Consider the following 17936-nt stretch of genomic DNA (forward strand, 5'->3'; position numbering starts at 1 on the left):
TTTAAGTATTGCTGTTGACATTCAGATATTCTAGATCTAACTATACATGCAGTTCACCTTGAAGTAAACAGTTAAGATCTGATGAATTTACACATTTAATGTAAAATTCTCCAGACTTAGATTAGTACATGGAAAAATATAGGTGATAATATATAGTAAACTCTTAAAAATGTAGCAATAAATAAAATCAGTTCCTATTTTAAAATGACAATATGTAGAGTAAGGGAAACAAAGAATAATAGTTACAACACAAATCAATGAGTATAGTAGCTGTAACAACTGTGCCTAATATTTGTAGGTCAAGGCCAGTATGAGTTTATAAAGTATGGGAAACAGCTATTTTTTCCCAGATTGGGGCTATAAAAGACATTTGGTAGGATGGCTTCATCCAGAGGAAACTATTTCTAGCAGTGCTTATGTGATATTAATGATTATTTTATAATTGGAATCTCCTTCCATTCCTTTCACAAAGCTTACTTGATTTTTATCCAAGAAGACTTAGTTCCCAGGTAAAAAAGTCAAAAACCAAGACCAGAGCAGAACTACTACAAGCCTTTATTGTAGGGACAATCTACTGGTCCGTCTCTGATCAAAGGAGAGAGAGCAATATGGCAGAACAGGGAGCTTCTTTCATAGGCCTGGGGTGGGGTTTATAGGAGATGGGGTGGAGTTAAGTGAAGTAGTATTAAGGGATTGGAGGAGCCTCTGACATCACTCGAAGGGGCTTGTGACATCACTGGGTACTCCGAGGTAGCAAGTATCTACTTTTTGTCAGGAGAAGAGGCATCATGGGAAGAAGGCTATCCTTTGGTAGGTGGGAGAAGCCATCTTTTTAGGTGAGAAGCAGGGAATTATGGGAAGGGGAGTAACAGCCATCTTAAGGAGAGGGAAATCTAACATTAGTCCACTGTAATAGTATTACATGATGTCTCTTGTCCATGTCACTGTTTTCTCTCTAATCATATTGTCTATAGCATGTTACTATCTTATTTAGATGTATCTCTACCTGTACATTCAACTCATGGGCAGTAGAAGCTATGTCAGTAACTGCTTTACCTAACAGAATATGACCCAGGAATGAGGACTGAATAAATATTTGCTAATTAATCACGTGAAAACTCTGTTAGCCAAAGTTGAAATTGGTCAGAAGAGACCTTTCCATTGTAGAGTTCTGGTCTATAACAATCTTACTGAACATTTACAGATCTTAAAACTGGAAAGGCCAAGGGATGAAGGGGGCTGCTCTCAAGTCCACTTTGCACCTTGCATCACGAAGTGACCTGCACGTAGTCACAGAAGTAGGAAAGGGTCAGAATGTTTTCTAACATTATCACGTAAAAATTATGATAGCCTCATCCATTATTTCTTTGATGAAAATGGCTTTTGGTAGTAAGGTGGCCACTGAATAAGCCTGTGGTCTTCCTATCACACCAGCTATTCACTATGAGACTAAGGGAAGCGGACCTATGAGCTGGTAAGCATTAAACTGAGGGGTACAGAAAGATAAAATAGGCAATTTCAGGAAATTTACAGTTACCAAGACTTTCTACATTTTCCCTCCACTTTTTGTTTCCCATTCTTTCAATTTTTAATTACTTCACACATAATTATATACGCATATAATAAATTATAATACATACAGAAAAATGTACAACATATTTAATTAGACAAAATGACAACACTGTTTTCTAGTCAGAAAACTCTGAAATCTTGGTGGCTTACTACAGAGAGATTCTTTCTGTAAAGAAATGTAAAGTCCATTGTCCAGAGGCTCCACTGTAAAAAGTGACTTAGAGATCCAGGGTGGTTTTACTGTGAGATGTTGTCAACACATGGACTCCGAGGTCAGTAAGCAAAGTGAATGAGAGTTGGTAAACTCTGAGCTGTTCTCAAAGGCCTATTCTGCCCACAAAAACTTTGTCAGAGTAATAATAATGATAATAACAATAATAATATAGCTACACCTAATTTTTTGAAGCAACCTCAGAGATCTTCCTGTCCACCAAGGAAGGCAAAAGCGTCAGATATGGCAAGTTCTAGTGAAGCTGCAAACTGCTTAACAGCAAAGTATAAAGGGAATCCCCACATACTAACATTATCAAGAAGGAAAATAGCACAGAGGCCCCTTCCCCAGAAGGAATCTCTGTCCTTCCTAGGAAGGTAACCGCTTTTCTCATGGGTAGTCCATAAATGTCATTGCAGTGCCCAACTTTTCAAGATCATAAGGCAAAGAAAACATGGACAAAAGATAAAAACAAACACACTTTAACAAGTTATTTTTTTGAACTGATAAAAATGTTATGTTTATTATTTTACTTATGGAAAATTTCTCACGAGTGTTAATGTGCTATTATATTGTTACAAATAATCACATTTTAAATGTTTGCTATTTAAAAATGTTAAATATTGTAGATTAAGCATAAAACCTACTGGAGTATATGAAAAATATTTGATACTAACTCAGTTATTTAACTTTTTATTTGGATCATTTAGAAAGGAAATCATGTGCAAAATCTAGGAAGTTGAGTAAAATTACATGAGGAGTAAAGATTATGCATCCTGTTTCGTCTCTTTTTCCTGGTTGTTTAATAAATTGGATTTAGACTTTTTAGTATGTTCAGATGTCCTATAATAGTATCTAAATATGGTATCTGAAAATTAAAAGATAAAGAAGTGTCTACTCTCAGCAAAGCATTGGAAAGGCACCGAGTATTCAGAGTGTTTTACACACATTATAAATATGAGATAAATACGTACACTCAAAACAATAGGGAGACTTTTCAGTTTTTTTAATCAATGCATGTTCACAGTATATTACATTTCTCGTGTGGAGTTGGTACATGTGCATAACACATTTCAATTATTTTTATATTCCCTCTCACTCCCCTTTCTTTCCTCTCCCTCCTCTTGATCTCCCTCCCATTTGAAAAATATCTGCTCCCTACTTCCTGTAGTCTTTTATTTTCCTCTTTATATTCTGGGCTGCTTAAACAAAACCATGTGATATTTAAGCTTGCATTTCTCATTTATTTCACTTAACATTATGATCTCAAGGCGACTCCATTTTCACACAAATGACTCAAGTTTATTCTTAGTGACAGAATGCTACTCCACTGTGTATAAATACTACAGTTTTTTATCCATTCATTGTTAGTGATGAATGAATGGATATGGGCTGCTTCTAAGATTTAGCTAATATGAATTGTGCCATAATAACCACGACTGCCCATGTATCTGTGTAACATGATGACGTTAATTCTTTCAGGGAGATGTCTAGAGGGTGAACATCTTGATCAAATGGAATTTCTAGTTTTACTTTTTGAGGAATCTTCCTACTGATATCAATGGGGATTATACTAGTTTATATTCCCACCAAAAATGCATAAGGGTTATTTTTAACCTGCAGCCTTGCCAGCATGTTACTATTTGATTTCTTGACGATAGCCATTCCTGCTGAAAAGAGTAGAATCTCAGTGTTGTGTAAGTTGCATTTCTGTAATAGTCATAGATGTTGAACATTTTTTTTCATGCACTTAACTGCCATTTGTACTGCTGTGAAGTGTCTATTCATCTCAGTTACCCATTTTTTGATTGGGTGTTTTAATTTTGAGGGGTCTAATTTTTTGCGTTCTTTATATTCTAGTCATTAGTTCCCTGTCTGAGTATTTTTCTACTGCTAGCTGATACCATTCAGCTGTAAGCCCTCACTGGAAATTTCACTTGCCTGAAAAAAATACTGTCTTGCCTGCATTCTTCATAGCACAGCATCATTCAGTTGTCCAAGAGAGTTTAAAGGTCAATATACTTGTTTCTGACCGAAGCCATCCCATCTTCAGTTTTCTTATCAGTTTTCCTAGGACAATTCTGTTTCTTCCCCTTCCTTTCTGCAGGGCACTAATGGGCCTTCTTCATAAGCTCCAGGACACCCAATTTTGTTTCACAGTGGGCTTCTCAGGGGAGACTCAACATGCAATAGCCACCTCAAAGTCAAAAGCATAGACAGACACACATTCATACACACAACTAATTTGTGAATGGAAGCTATTTAGTAACATAAAAGGTTGGTTAGAAAAAAACTTAATACTAACTCTGAAATCATACCTGAGAGTTCTCATGCATGGTTGTACCTGCCCATAATCCCACTACTTTGGATGCTGAGGCAGAAGGATCACAAGTTAGAGGTCAGTTTGGGCAACCTAATTTATGAGACCCTGTCTCAAAATAAAATAAAAAGGGCTGGTGATGTGACTCAGTGGTACAGCATATGCCCAGCATACACTAGAGTACTGGGTTCAATCCCCAGTACAATAAATTTAGTGAAAGTTAATAAAAGGGTGAGTGTACCACAGGCAGGAAGAGAGCAAAGCTACAGCGAAATAATTGAGAATATAAATGGTGAGTATGTTAATATTTTTCCTGTCCCTTTATTTATATTAAAGTGTACTCATTTATAGAATCTGTCAAGATAAAAGGGAAATTAAAGATGCAATTGTTTTAGGGAATAGAATATAAATTCATTAAACAAGACTGTTTTGCCATATTAGATAAATAAGAACCCATTAATTAAATTAATTACTTTTTATTAAGAAATTTAGTTGAGTAATCAGTTTTGCATAATAACAAAATATGTGTTTATTATGTATATCCTTTGTTTATTCCTAAGGTCTCATAAGAAAGTATTGGAGAAGCACAACTAGAAATTTTGTAACACATCATTTAATCCATGTCTCGGTCCAGTATAACTAAATCATCTCAGATTGGGGGGATCTGTAAAGGCCTTCAATGCCAGTGGCCTTCTAATTGTGATATCTAATTCCATGCTCAGTGTCTAAGATACATAATATGTAAATTGATATTAATGGCTTAATTCCTCTTTGTGGAAATATTCCTTCAATATTGAAGGTAAATAATAATAACCTGAAAAGTTTTCTATTTCTGCTTTCACCTGGGTAAGCAGTGGGCACTAGTCTGGCAAGAGACAGGACGTGCATTGGTGAAGGAGGTGGAAGCACTCCATGGAGGTTCTTTAGCCCCTAAAGGTACAGCAGTTCAGAAAGAACACATTCCTGGAGTCATTCTAAATCGAATCCTATTGTACCTCTTTGACTGAGAGAGAAAGGAGGTTGAACCTCTGGGAGACTAACAGCAGATGTATGAGCAGTTCTTGTCTTTGCCAGTTGAAATTAACATGCTTTACCACTGTAGTTTTTATTACAGGTTAACAAACAAACAAACATCATAATCTCTTACTGTTACCAAGTTTATGCCACAGTGGAAAATAGAGAAAGGTGGTCAACAAGACTAAATAAAATGCAGAGAGATGTCCCAGAGGGTGAGTTCCACCAGCCTGCTATAGCAAACTGCCACCAAACTGCAACTACACTGTGCTGGCAACATCTCTCTATTGAACCCCTACCCCACCTACCCCACACCTATGAAGTCAGGCACACCAAGGGGTGCAGAGAAGCCTCAGGCAAAGCGTCACATGCAGTACAAAAGCTTCACTTATAGGTACAGAAGAGGGCATGAGAGCACCCACTAGGAAGGAAAGGAATTAGGACTGTTTTACCAGATAAAAAGAATCACCTTTCATCCCCTCCTAGGCTGACGGGCTTTCCTCCTGTTCCACCATCATTTTCTTTCACATAGTATCTTCGTTGTAGTTATTAGAACCGTAGTAACACTTAAGAGATCTGAAATGCTCTTAAGAAATAAAACATGTCTATCCAACCCAGAACAACTCTATGTTTATTCTCTCACCTCTTCTATTACTGCTTGTATTTTCATTGCACAAGTTATTCCAACCCACAGTGAAGTCTCCGATGGTCAATTTTATATGTAAACTTGTCAGGGCCACAGAACCAAGATGCCTTGTCAAACACTATTCTGGATTTTTCTGTGAGGATGTTTTCTGGATGGACTTTGATTAAAACAGAATGTCCTCCACGATGTGAAAGGGCCACTTCTAATTAGTTGAAAGTTTTAATAAAACAAATCAATTCCTTTTAAGTAGGAAGAAATTCTGCCTATAGACTATATTTGAGATTGAAAAATGACACTCTTTGCTGGATCTCCAGCTACCAGACTACCCTGAAGATTTCAGACTTGCTAAGTCTCTCTTCCACAGCCGAATGAATGAGCCCATACACACACATGCACATGTACACACAAACACAAGCATGCATACACACACACATCACACACAAACACTTTCTATTCAGTCCGCTTCTCTGGAGAAACTTAACTATATGGAATCCAAAGTCACCCTAACTACCTTGAAATAAAATGTTTTCTGTCACCAATATCCTCTACAGCATGCATGTGAAGTATACAACAATGGCTCTGTACAGAAGTCTAGATTCTGTTGACCAGCATTCCTGCAAGACAGTACCAGATAGTGCTGGAAAAGGTATGTCTGTGAAACAATTTCAGTGATTATTTTTGAAAGCTAAAACAGTTTTAAAGGGAGTTAGTAAAAATCTTTCTCCATTAAACTCTAAAACTCTTTTAATTACTATAAACTCTTGATCCTTTCAAGTTTTTTAGTTTGTCTACTTGTATTTATATTGAAACTAATTTTATTAAAATTAATATCTAAAGTGCTCTAAGTCAACATTTCCACTGCGTTTATGCAGTTTCTATTTGTCAGCATGACAAGGTGATCCATTTGAAAATCAGCTAGTTTCTCCATGGTTGTCGTAATGTAATAAAATTAATGTTATACATCATATTTTAAAATAACCTGGCTGATTAATTCAAGGTGATTCCAGGCTCCTAAAATAATTAATCATCATGGGGATTGATGTCCAAGTCCTCCTATATGGTTTGACGTGTATGCCATGAAGAAGGTATAGGAGTAACTATTACTAATAAATTATGGATAAGATAAATATCACAATCTCAAATTTTTCCCATTTTCAACTCTAAAATCCTTTCAGTTATTATATTCAATTGCAGTCAGTTTAAATATAAGCTATAATAATGGAGATCACTGATAATTTTCAAGGGTGTTCTGCTAAAACACATCCCTCTCCCACAACCAAAAAAGGAAGAGTATTTTTCTCAGTCTCGGTCATTATGATGATAGTTTTATGTATCTACTTGCCTAGATCCTAAGCACCCAACTCTCTGATCAAACACTAATGCAGATAGTATGGGGAAGATATTTGCAGATGTAAGTTAACATCTGCAATCAGTTAAAGTAGATCACCCTACCATATGCGTAGGCCTTGTTCAATCAGATGAAAGTCTTAACAACAAAAACTAAAGTTTGTAAAGGAAAAATTTCTGCCTCAACTCAAGACCACAGCTTCATTTCTTACCTGAATTTCCAGCTTTCTGGCCTGCACTGTGAATTTTAGACTTGCCAACTTCCACAACTACATAATAGCATGAACTAATTCCTTAAATAAATCTGTCTCTCCTTCTGTCAATATTGGTTGTTTCTCTGGAAAACCCTAATGTATACATATATAATATAGTGTACATTATAAAATCTAATGAGTAACCTCAGCATCAGCTTTACATTTGAAAAACCAATAAACTCAACGAGGAAAAAAATAGAAAATAAAAAAAAGAAAACCCATGTAAGAATTTAATTTATCCTATTTTGGCCAATAACTCTGGGTTATATAGCCCTTTATTCTTGTAATTGACACAAATTTGAAATGTATTGAATACTACCTTCTATCTAGTCTTTCAGCAATTAATATCCCATTATCCCACCCCAAATTTTTTCATTTCCTTTTTTCCAAAATAATAATGGTTCCAATTTACAGTTAGCAGAGCTAAGATACAAACTCGACAATGTCTAAAGAGAATTTCCTCACAAGTCAACTTAAATGCACTTTTTTTTTGTTACTATTCTATTTTGGTGCTGACTATAGCCTCCAGCCCTACACTTACTTATTTCAATTAACTGCTGGATTAACGACTATCTACATCAGGTCAGACTGCTATAACAAAGTATCATAGACTGGGAGGCTGAGAAACAACAGAAATTATTTCTCACTTTCTTGGAAGCTGGAAGTCCAAGGTGATGGTGTCACTGGAGGCCTTCCTCAGATTGGGTATGACTGGTCTTCAGTGCTCACCTGGTAGGAAGAAGAGAGCTTTTGAGGATCTCTTTCACAAAAGCATGAATCTCTTTCTTGCAGTCACATGCATGACCTAAATTACCTCTCAGAGGCTCCAATTCTTACTATTAACATGTTGGACATTAGCATCTCAACCCATGAATTTTAGGATGATACACATATTCAGTTCACAACATTTATCAAATTTAAATGTTTTACCTGTTCATTGTATACTGTGTTAGACAGGGTGACTCCCTCCCATAAGACTTCCATCTCCCGATACCCAGAACTTCTGAATAGTTACTTTACACAGAAAAATGTTACTTTGCAGATGTGATAAAGAACTGTGAGACGGGGTGAGAAAACAGGATTGCATTCAACTGAGCCAGAATAATACAAAGAGTCCCTAGAAGTGAGAGAGAGAGGCGGCAAAGTTAGAGGAAAATGGTGAGCTGGGAGAATGGGAGCAGAGGTCGGAGGTGTGGCCCCAGTACGAGAACTATGGGAGGACGTGAACACAACTCTGTTCCAGACCCTCCACGCAGAGTCCAGCTCACTAATTCCTTGACCTTAACACAGACAGATACAAGTTGGATTTCTGATCTTGAATTCTAAGATAATACACAGAGGTCTTTAATAAGCAATAGGAAACTGATATACCTTCTCTTCCTGAATATGCCAGTTTCTGTATCTGTCTTAAATTTTTTTCTCAAATGGTGTCAATGAATCCAAACGTCTATAGTTACTCACTTACCTCAAGGTTATTTTACAAAACATAACTACACACTCGCGTTTTGTTGTCAGTTCCCCCAGCAGTAATTCATTAGCAGAACAGGTGCCCAACGTGTTTATCACCTGCTTTCTTATCTTTTCACAGTACTGCCTGTGAGCAGAGAACTAGGTTTGTCTTGTTCAGAGCTGCCACAGCACAAATTCAATGCCTGGCATAGAATAGTGAGCTCTGAAAAACTGTTTCAAGTGTGATGACCGCTTGCTTCCTCCTTAAAGTACATGAAGAAAGAGGCCAGAACATAGATTAAATCCTATGTTATTCCAAGAGCCTTGTCTTATGTTATTTTTGCTACCCTAACTCAGTAGTTACTAGTTCATTATACTGACTGTAATTAAACCAGTGGCAGGTAACCTAACTTTTGAAACTGTAAAATGAGGATGAATAAGACGAATGTATGACTGTAGACTTCCTGCAATGGGGGTTATGGAGTTAGGAAGAGAGTTTTTGAAAGTTTTAATTTGGGGAAGCAAAAGCAATGACAATAATTGTAAAATAAATCAGTGTAGCTTCTGGAAAACTGCATATATATTTTTTTTCAATAAGAATATACGTATTCAAGAACACACACACACACATATATAATTTCATTATTACTATTATTATTGTCGTTTTCTTAAGACCCTTAATTTCAATAGCTCAATTTTATTTAAATATGGTTTGCCCCCTCTAAAACCCTTTGTGAAACCTGGTTGCCATCACGGTACTGTGAGGTGGAAACTTCCAGAGGTGTTCATTAATTATTAGATCATGAAGAGGACTTACTGCCATTTCACAGGAGCAGATCTATCTCCAGAACACAGGTTGTCATAAAGAAACTCACCCCTCCCGCTTTGCCTCTTACACGTGCCTTCTTGCCCTTTCGTTTTTCCTTCGTGATATTACACAGCATAACATCCTCACTGGAGGTGGCTATGTAATGGTAAATTTCCAGCTTTCAGAACCATAGGTTAAAAACAAAACTCCATTATTTATAAATAATTTAGTCTCAGGTATTTTGTTATAGCAACACCAAAGTGGACTAAGACAATACTCGTGACAATAAGAATTCTAGACACATTTTGGATATTTCGGCATACTCCTCTGGAGTTATCTTAAAAATCACAATTTGTCACTGACATGATACATCCATATTCCATTGACACTCTGATCACTATCTTCTGCAGTAGCTTGCAAAGAAGATAGAACGTGTTGCTGTGCGTCTATAAGTTTCTTAATTCCATTACTAAATAAACATATAATAGCTACAAATTTATTTTATATAAGTTTATCCAGCTCTCAATGGTCACAAAGAAGACAGCAAAATTAGGGACTATGTTTCAGGAATAACTAAATCCATGTAGGTTAGGTTCAAATGGGCTTGGAACACCAAGCGCAGGAGACCGCAATACTGATTATGCCCAAAGTAGTGCAGGCTATGAAGAGTTAATCCACAAATGGTTTGTTTTGAGAAGCAAGTCCAGCTGAGCCTACATGCCAAGGTCAGAGTAACGCACACCCAAATTCCATTCCCACAATTAAAGCCTTTTTTACTAGAAGGACAGTGTTCTAACTACAACTATATATTTTGCCCGTTCTGTTCCTAATTTGAGAATATTTTGTCGTCTCTTATGAGCCTTACTTTAATTTCCACAGAAACTATACAACTGCACATCCTTGCACATAGTCCTGCCCTTACATATAGCTAGCCTTTATCCCAATGGATTACCAATAAATATCAGTGGCTTGGACTGGACAGTGCCGTTGTTAGTTGTACCTGTATTGGTAGTCCTGGCACTCTGCTTTCTGTTTCTCTTAGCTCTGTCTTTCAGTCTCCACGACTCTGGCCTGAGTTGTACACTGGACAAGAGACTGGAGCCTGCTGCAGAGGTTTCCAGTGACGTTTCAGGGGTCCCTGGGAACCAAGTATTGCAAATATGCAACTCTGGATCACAACCTTTCTATAGTGAGATGTTCTCAAATTAAATGTGGCATCAATGATGTAACTTGCTTATTCATATAAATTATATACAGTTCTCCTATTTAACTCAATTTTATACACACACACACACACACACACACACACACAGATACATATAGATGACTTCTAGGGAAATGACATTTCAGAGCTTCTACTTTCTGGAAATAAGTTTCCATATTCTCCTTCTGTCTGTTTACTTAATGCAGAAAAAAGTTTATTTCTCCTGCTCCACTCAGTTATTACTATGAAGAACATTGAAAAACAAACTGTTTTGTTAACATAAAATAAAATTTTAGCTTTAAAAAAAAAAACACTGGGCCTTATGGGATCCTCGGCTTTTATTATAGGATTCACTTTTGCCAAGATCTTACTCAACAATCTTAACAAAATTACCTGAGCTGATGAAAAACAATTCTTCTGGCAACGTTTTTAATCTTCCAAACCATGAGCACATAACCAGAACAATCATAAGCAGATTTTATCATATCCAGCAAAATGTTTACCCTCAAATTGCTTCCTTTATAGTCTGAATTCATTAACAGACTATCAGGCCAAATTTTACTTTGCTTCCTTTTAAAAATGTTTTTCTCACACTTGCAAAGTATTTTTAATTAATATCAGAATGAATTATATACCTAATATATAGAATACTCACTAAAGGAAGCCACACTGCTTTTCCAGGACTTTTTTAAATTTTATTATCTTTCTTTTCTCTGTTTATGGTTGTAATAAATGAAACATTCAATATGTGAAATTTTCACCTTCCTCCATCTTTGAAATAATCAGAAATATTTTATTCTTTCCCTAGAGCTATGGTTTCTTCAAAAAAAAAATAAAAAGAGAAAAAAAACATTATCTATTTTCATATTTCCCATGCACCTAGAGCCTTCTGCAATAGTCCCTTATTTAATGTTTGTGACAAGCCTTTCAAGAGGAGCAACTAGGAAATAAAGTAACTGCATAATAAACTGCTAGGCCAAGTTTTTATCCACCATAATATACAGTCCCCAGGATTTCATAGCAAAGACTAAATCAAGATAAAAATGGAGAAAGTATACTGTAGTGAAGTCAGACTTGTGTAGTCAGTTCTGGAGGCACTCTGAGAAGAAGTGGTCTCACCAGAACTACACCTTCTGGGAAAGCAACTGGCCATTCTGAGCCAGGACCACACTGCCAGGTGGGACCTTTGAGGAGCAACTACTGAACAGCGACAGTGCACAAACAGAATCTGGGACAGCCCAAGCTACTGTGTCTGTGCCCTGGGTTAGAGCCAGGTGGAAGACTGCCAAAGTTTCTTAGACAGTTTCGTATTAGGAGAAGGAGCCTCCATCTCCATTCGGGAGGAGGAATATGAACTCAGATGCAGATCGTAATTTTTCCAAGATTTGAGTCTGGGGAACCACTTTGACCCATTTTTTTCCTCATATTTACTGTGCAGAACAGGTTGGCTCTCTTTTGTTCTTTGATTTCTTTCCCTATTTGACAATTCCCTTTCCTCCTGACTCAAATGTGCTTCCTTCCTTTTGGAAGTCAGAGGATGCCGCTAAGTTAATGCCAGCGGAATGTGTGCTTTGGGTTGCTTTGCCAGCTGTAGCTTGGGCTGAGTGAAGGAAGATAGTAGAGGAAGAGGTGGCGCACCCACTGCTGGCTCAGCTCCCTTCTGCTAGCCACAGATCTTAGGGCAGACCAGGATAATGTCTTACACTCTACTTTTGCAGAAAATAAGAGGAAAGGAGGCAATGATGTCTTACTTATAAAGCAGCAGAGGCTAATAAAATGGGCTTCCTTTTTAAAAGTTTCTTCTGATGTTTGAATTCTGAAATGGAATCCTAAAAGGCCTCTCAATGTTAAACTTCAAAGTTAGGAAAACAATAATAGCTAACACATTTGGCTACTGTATCATAAAATCCTTGCTGGTCATCTTTTATGTAGCATTTCTATTCCCTGCAAAACCCCACGACAGCATCAGTTCTTAGGTTTCATGGAGAAAACTTTTAGTGAAAGGTTGAATAAATTGTAGTGATGGAGATAAAGTTTTCAGACCTTAGTCTATATGACTCCCAATCTTGTGTTCTGTCCTCTACACCCTGCTGCTCTGAGGTCTATGATTTATACTTTGTGAGACTGTAGTTCCCTGTAGTTCTTTCCGGTTGAAAGCAGCCAACCATGTTTCATAAGCAACAGTCTTTGATGGCTGAGTACGTATGAGAGAAATTTCATGTTGCAATTAAAATTATAACAAAGTTAATCAGGCATGTATTTAATGATATGTGTAACAGCTATTGTGCTACACATCATTAAGCATAAATAGCCATCCATATGAATAAAAAAAAATATTTTTACACTGTTGAATCAAGCATGAGTATAATTAGGAATTGACATGGGAAGAAAAACTGTTTAATTTATTAATATATTACTAGTCTCTAAGCACTGTGCTAGATGTTTTATATGTGTTATTTAATACTAACAGCATGATAAAAATATTAATGACCTCTTTTTCACAGATGGACAAATGAGTCTTAAGAAATGTTGTGAAGTTGCCTATCCAGTACTGAGGTGAAATAACAATACAGATAATGTCACTCAACTCCTTCACCTTAAAAACATAAGCCTCTCAGCCACCTACAAATGGAATAACCCATCATTCATTATTCTATCACACTTCACCAGGTTTGCTCTTAATGTGATAGGATTCCTTGCCTTCAAGTAAATTAGTGTTAGAATACCAGTGCGCATTTTGTTTGAATTATTGGGTGCAATATATACGTGTTATGAACAGAATGTTTGTGTCCCTGAAAATTCAGGGAATTTTTGCCTGAACCCAGCATGGGGTGGCAATGGGAGCAGAAGCTCTAGGAAGGTAATTAAATTTAGAGTATGTTGTGAAAATAAGACCCTCCATGATAGGATTAATGCTATTAATGAAGACACAAGATGTAAAATTTCTCTCCCCGTCTCTCTCTCCCTCCACCTCAAAACAGCTGTTTACAAACCAGGAAAAGTGTCCTCACAAGAAATCAAATCAGCTAGTATCTTGTTCTTGGACTTTGCATCTCCACAACTGGGAAAAATTATTTGGTTGTTCAAAACACTCAAACTAAGGTATGTTGTTAGAGCAGCTCAAGCTGACTGAGATATGTTGTTACAGCAGCTCAACAGTGAGTAGCTTTTACACCTGTTTCCAAAGTAGAAGTCCAGTTGCTTTTTTTTTTTAATCAGGAAAGAAAACAGCTAGGTATTTCCTAGTTGGACATTTTCTAGTTGGGATAAACTAACAAATTTTAGTAGCTTAGTGTTGCAAATTACAGTATCTATCAGCTAAGGCTGAGCAGGCTTATCTCTGAATGGTACAGTGCTGGCTACCTCAACAGACAACAGAAGACTACAAAGAAAGAAAAGAAAACAAACTAGTTCTTTCCTTCTTAATGCTACATGCCAGAGAAAATGAAGTTTGGGATCAGAGGCAGGAAGTTTTCTAAGTAATTAAAATGGAGATTCAGAAAGGGAAAGTAAAGCAAAACTTTACTAACCTTGAAACCTGCTCTGACTTTAGAGATCAGTAAGGAGTCATTTGCCTTGCCTCATAGTTTTTCCCCATCCCTACCCTTTCTTTGCCACCACTGCTAGAATCTTGACAGGAGTGTTGAGGTATCTGGGTGAGCTATCTTGAAATATTTGGGGTGGCTTCTTGGATATCATTAGCACTTATTTGCAAAAGAATATTATTTTCTTGGTGTAGAAAATTTATACACATTTGTAGAAACTGTGCTTTACAGTATGTCCAGTCATAATATCTGGCTTAAGTTGAATGTGGTCAGACAGAAAGCTGAGTGGGAACAAATATTGACCTGATTAGCTTGATGCATGCACTGATATGAGTAAGCAGAAAGAGGGTATGGATTTATGTGGCAGTACATTATAGGAGAACTAGAGTACTTATTGATAAGTAGCAGTGATCCCCTTCCTTTCTGAGAATCCATGTACTAAACAAAGCAGGTGGCTCTGAGCCAGGACTCCAAAAATGCAAGGCTTCAACCTCAACCTCAAACTCGGTAGTGTTTCATATCTGGACCTAATTTTAAAAAGTAAATAAATTAGATATACCGGAGGCTTTCAGAAACATAATCTAGCACTATTTCTTCCTCAGGTGTTTCATACATTACCAATGCTTTCCTTAGTTTTGTCAGATGAAATCTTCCAGGAAGAGAATTAGGAAGCAGGGAGAATGTCCATGTTTCCACCCTGATAGAGATGTCAGGTTTGTGTGAGAAAATAATGAATATGTTTTCACTCCACAAGATCCAATTGGCTCAGAATTAGTGCAGTGTAAAGGTAGCACTGCTGAGTTGGCATGTTTTAAATTTCCCAGGAGATTTGGCTCAGACGGATGGTTTTGGTCTCAACTTCTTTTGCTCTTCTTTTTTCTTTCTATTCAGGGAAGATGACTCCAGATTGTAGTTAAGATCACTGCAGAGTCACTGGGAGCTGCTAGAAACAGGCTCTCTGGCATTATTAATGTCACCTTTTCTATCTTTTCGTTGTACCTCTTCCTACAAATCCCCAGTATTTTTACTTAGGTTACACTATGTACATTATGTACTTTATGTCCATTCTGTTCCATTCATTTGCACCACCGTTCTGACCTCGGCAGTGAAATGTGGCCATCCAAACTTCTGGTGGCCAGCTTCATATGTCAATTCTGCTGACCCAGATAAGCCCTTCCATGTCTAGAAGATTTCTGAGTATGATTGGAAGAAAGACTGGTAGAAGTTGGACAAGCTGCTCAGTGACTGATAACGTTTATATGTGCTAGAAAACATGGAGGGGGGAGAGGGAGGGAGAGAGATTTGAGGATGGGAGTCAGGTATCCATTGTTGACAGTGGAATAACTACTCTATCTGAATTTTAATTTTATCAGCAACAAAATGAAGCCTTTAAAAAAACTTGAGTTATCAAAATATTAAGAGACATAGTCAATTTGAAATTATCTATATGTAAATTATTATGGTAATTATTCTTAATATCATATGGACCATGCTGTTAAACACATTAAAATGTTCAAAATAGAACACTTAAGGGGTTGTAGGTCATCTTGAAAGTTGAATTTTGCCAAAGGGGAAAACAGGCAAGGACGTTTTGCAAAGAAAAGTACACGTTATAAAACGTAGCGCATGATTCCAGGGACAACACACGCCCTTTGAAGTCCAGCCGTGGGTTTTCAGGATGCCGTGAAGCAAAGCTCAATTCCCAAAGAAAGTTTGCCTTCATGTAGCAACACTCTGAACTTTTCTTCTTCCTAAGACTTCCCTGTATGATTTGTTTCATATGCTGTCTACTCATCACTCATTTCTAAACAGTGGATTCAGAAATCCCCAGCAAAGTATATAAAAAACAAGTAACTAAGTAAAAGTACATCTGAAGGAGGAAGAGTTGTTTTGATTATTTTATTTCTATGAAATTTGTTTTGAAAATCAGGTTGGCAGAAGCCCACCAGTTTTGCAAATTTTCCCAAGTAAAAATGCATGTGTGTACAGATACCACTGATATTATATATGAAATACACACGATTATATACATATACACATGTGTATATGTATATTATATATACATACATACATGAAATGTGTAAAACCAAAATGAAAGTATTTTACAAAAGACTGAATGTAGAATTCACAAATGAACTTAGAATTTTCATCTCCCTAAGTACCACCCCTTCACCCCAGATACTAAGCAGGCATCAACAGGGCCAATAAGCACTTGATTATTTTTTCATTTTCTAGGGATAACCTATTTGTAAGTTTTCTACTGCGCTATTGTCATTATGATACTGCAAGACATTTAATTCAGTGGGTTTTCTATTTGTTAGGAATAGAGAGCGAGCAGAGTCAAGCATGGGACATAACATCTGCAGTAGTGAACTCTACTGTATGGAACCGGAGGTAGCGAACATGCCTGAGAGGGTTTGAGAGATCTACGCAGAAAGGGACCTGGCACGTAAATATCTTCTCTCCAGGAAGACAGGAAAGTGGAAGAAACATAAGGGTCCCCCACTCAGGGGAAGATTGTGTGTTAGACAACAGTTCGGAATGCACTGAGTAAAGAAGACAAGAAGTACAAAAAAAAAAGGTATACACGTAATGGACTACTACTCAGCCGTAAAGAAAGGTAAATTTGAGTCATTTGTATGAATGACCCATCTTGAGACTATACTGCTACATAAAAGAAACCGGACATAGAAGGTTAAATATTACATGGCTTCTCTTATATGTAATATCCCCCAAATAAATAATTTAAAGAACAATATAAAAGAGAAATGATGAGAAACAGGGAGGTAGACTTTGTGGGAATGACAAGGGCTTCTGGGATGGGGGAGAGAAACAGCGGGCAGAGAGAAATTAAAAGTTATTAAAATGTTGCATGTAATGTGCCAGTTCTTCAAGAACAGTGTTATTATGTATCACAAATCTATACCAAAAATGGATATAAATTTTAAAAAGATACCATCCTCCGTCTGGCATAAGTAGCCACACAAAGAGCAGATACATATTATTTTAGTACCTGATCATGAGTTTAATTCTATTCCAAATAGAATGAGAAACTTTTTCTAATTTATGTGCTTTTGGTTTGTCTGTGTGTATATGACAAGACTGATAGTATGTGTTCAGAAACAATATCCTAATATGTTCACTCATTCAGTATTGAACAACTACAGGGTACTGGTTTCTACTTCTTAAGGTTATCTTTCCACTGACTCTTGTTTGATTTATTTCTTTTTCATTACTAATAATCTTTTTGGGGGGAATTCCCGTTCTTACATATTCTGGGATAAAAATATGTCTCCATTGAGGTCATACTCTTAAGTGAAATAAATAAGTCACACATGTGTAAATACCAAATAGTTTCTCTGGTGTGAAAAACTAAAAGTGTAAACAAGATCCAAATGATATAATGACAATGAGAAATAGGAAGAAAAGGGTTAAAGATGTAGGGGAAGTGTGAAGGGTAGAGCAAAGGAAATAAGGGAAGAGAAAAAACATGAGAAAACAAAATTGGAAACAAAGTTTTTGTAAATAGGGAAGGGAGGAGGGAGTGAAGGGAGGCAGAGGTATGG

At 36.8% G+C, this 17936-nt stretch overlaps 1 long non-coding RNA gene across 3 annotated transcripts; it reads left to right on the top strand.

Annotated features, from left to right (window-relative positions):
• Positions 1–764: 764 nt before the first annotated feature.
• On the top strand, positions 765–17098 carry LOC104859986. 3 transcript variants are annotated; one of them, XR_779523.1, is made up of 5 exons: positions 765–836; positions 6315–6409; positions 8407–8522; positions 13807–13927; positions 16692–17098. It is a non-coding gene; the product is annotated as an uncharacterized LOC104859986 (long non-coding RNA). The 3 variants fall into 3 exon arrangements; XR_779525.1 differs by lacking the exon at positions 8407–8522 and adding an exon at positions 13330–13495; XR_779526.1 differs by lacking the exon at positions 765–836 and adding an exon at positions 5222–5332.
• Positions 17099–17936: the final 838 nt, after the last annotated feature.

The sequence above is a fragment of the Fukomys damarensis genome, unplaced genomic scaffold (genome assembly GCF_012274545.1).
Source record: "Fukomys damarensis isolate Sample0158 unplaced genomic scaffold, DMR_v1.0_HiC HiC_scaffold_29, whole genome shotgun sequence".
Taxonomy (NCBI): Eukaryota; Metazoa; Chordata; class Mammalia; order Rodentia; family Bathyergidae; genus Fukomys; species Fukomys damarensis.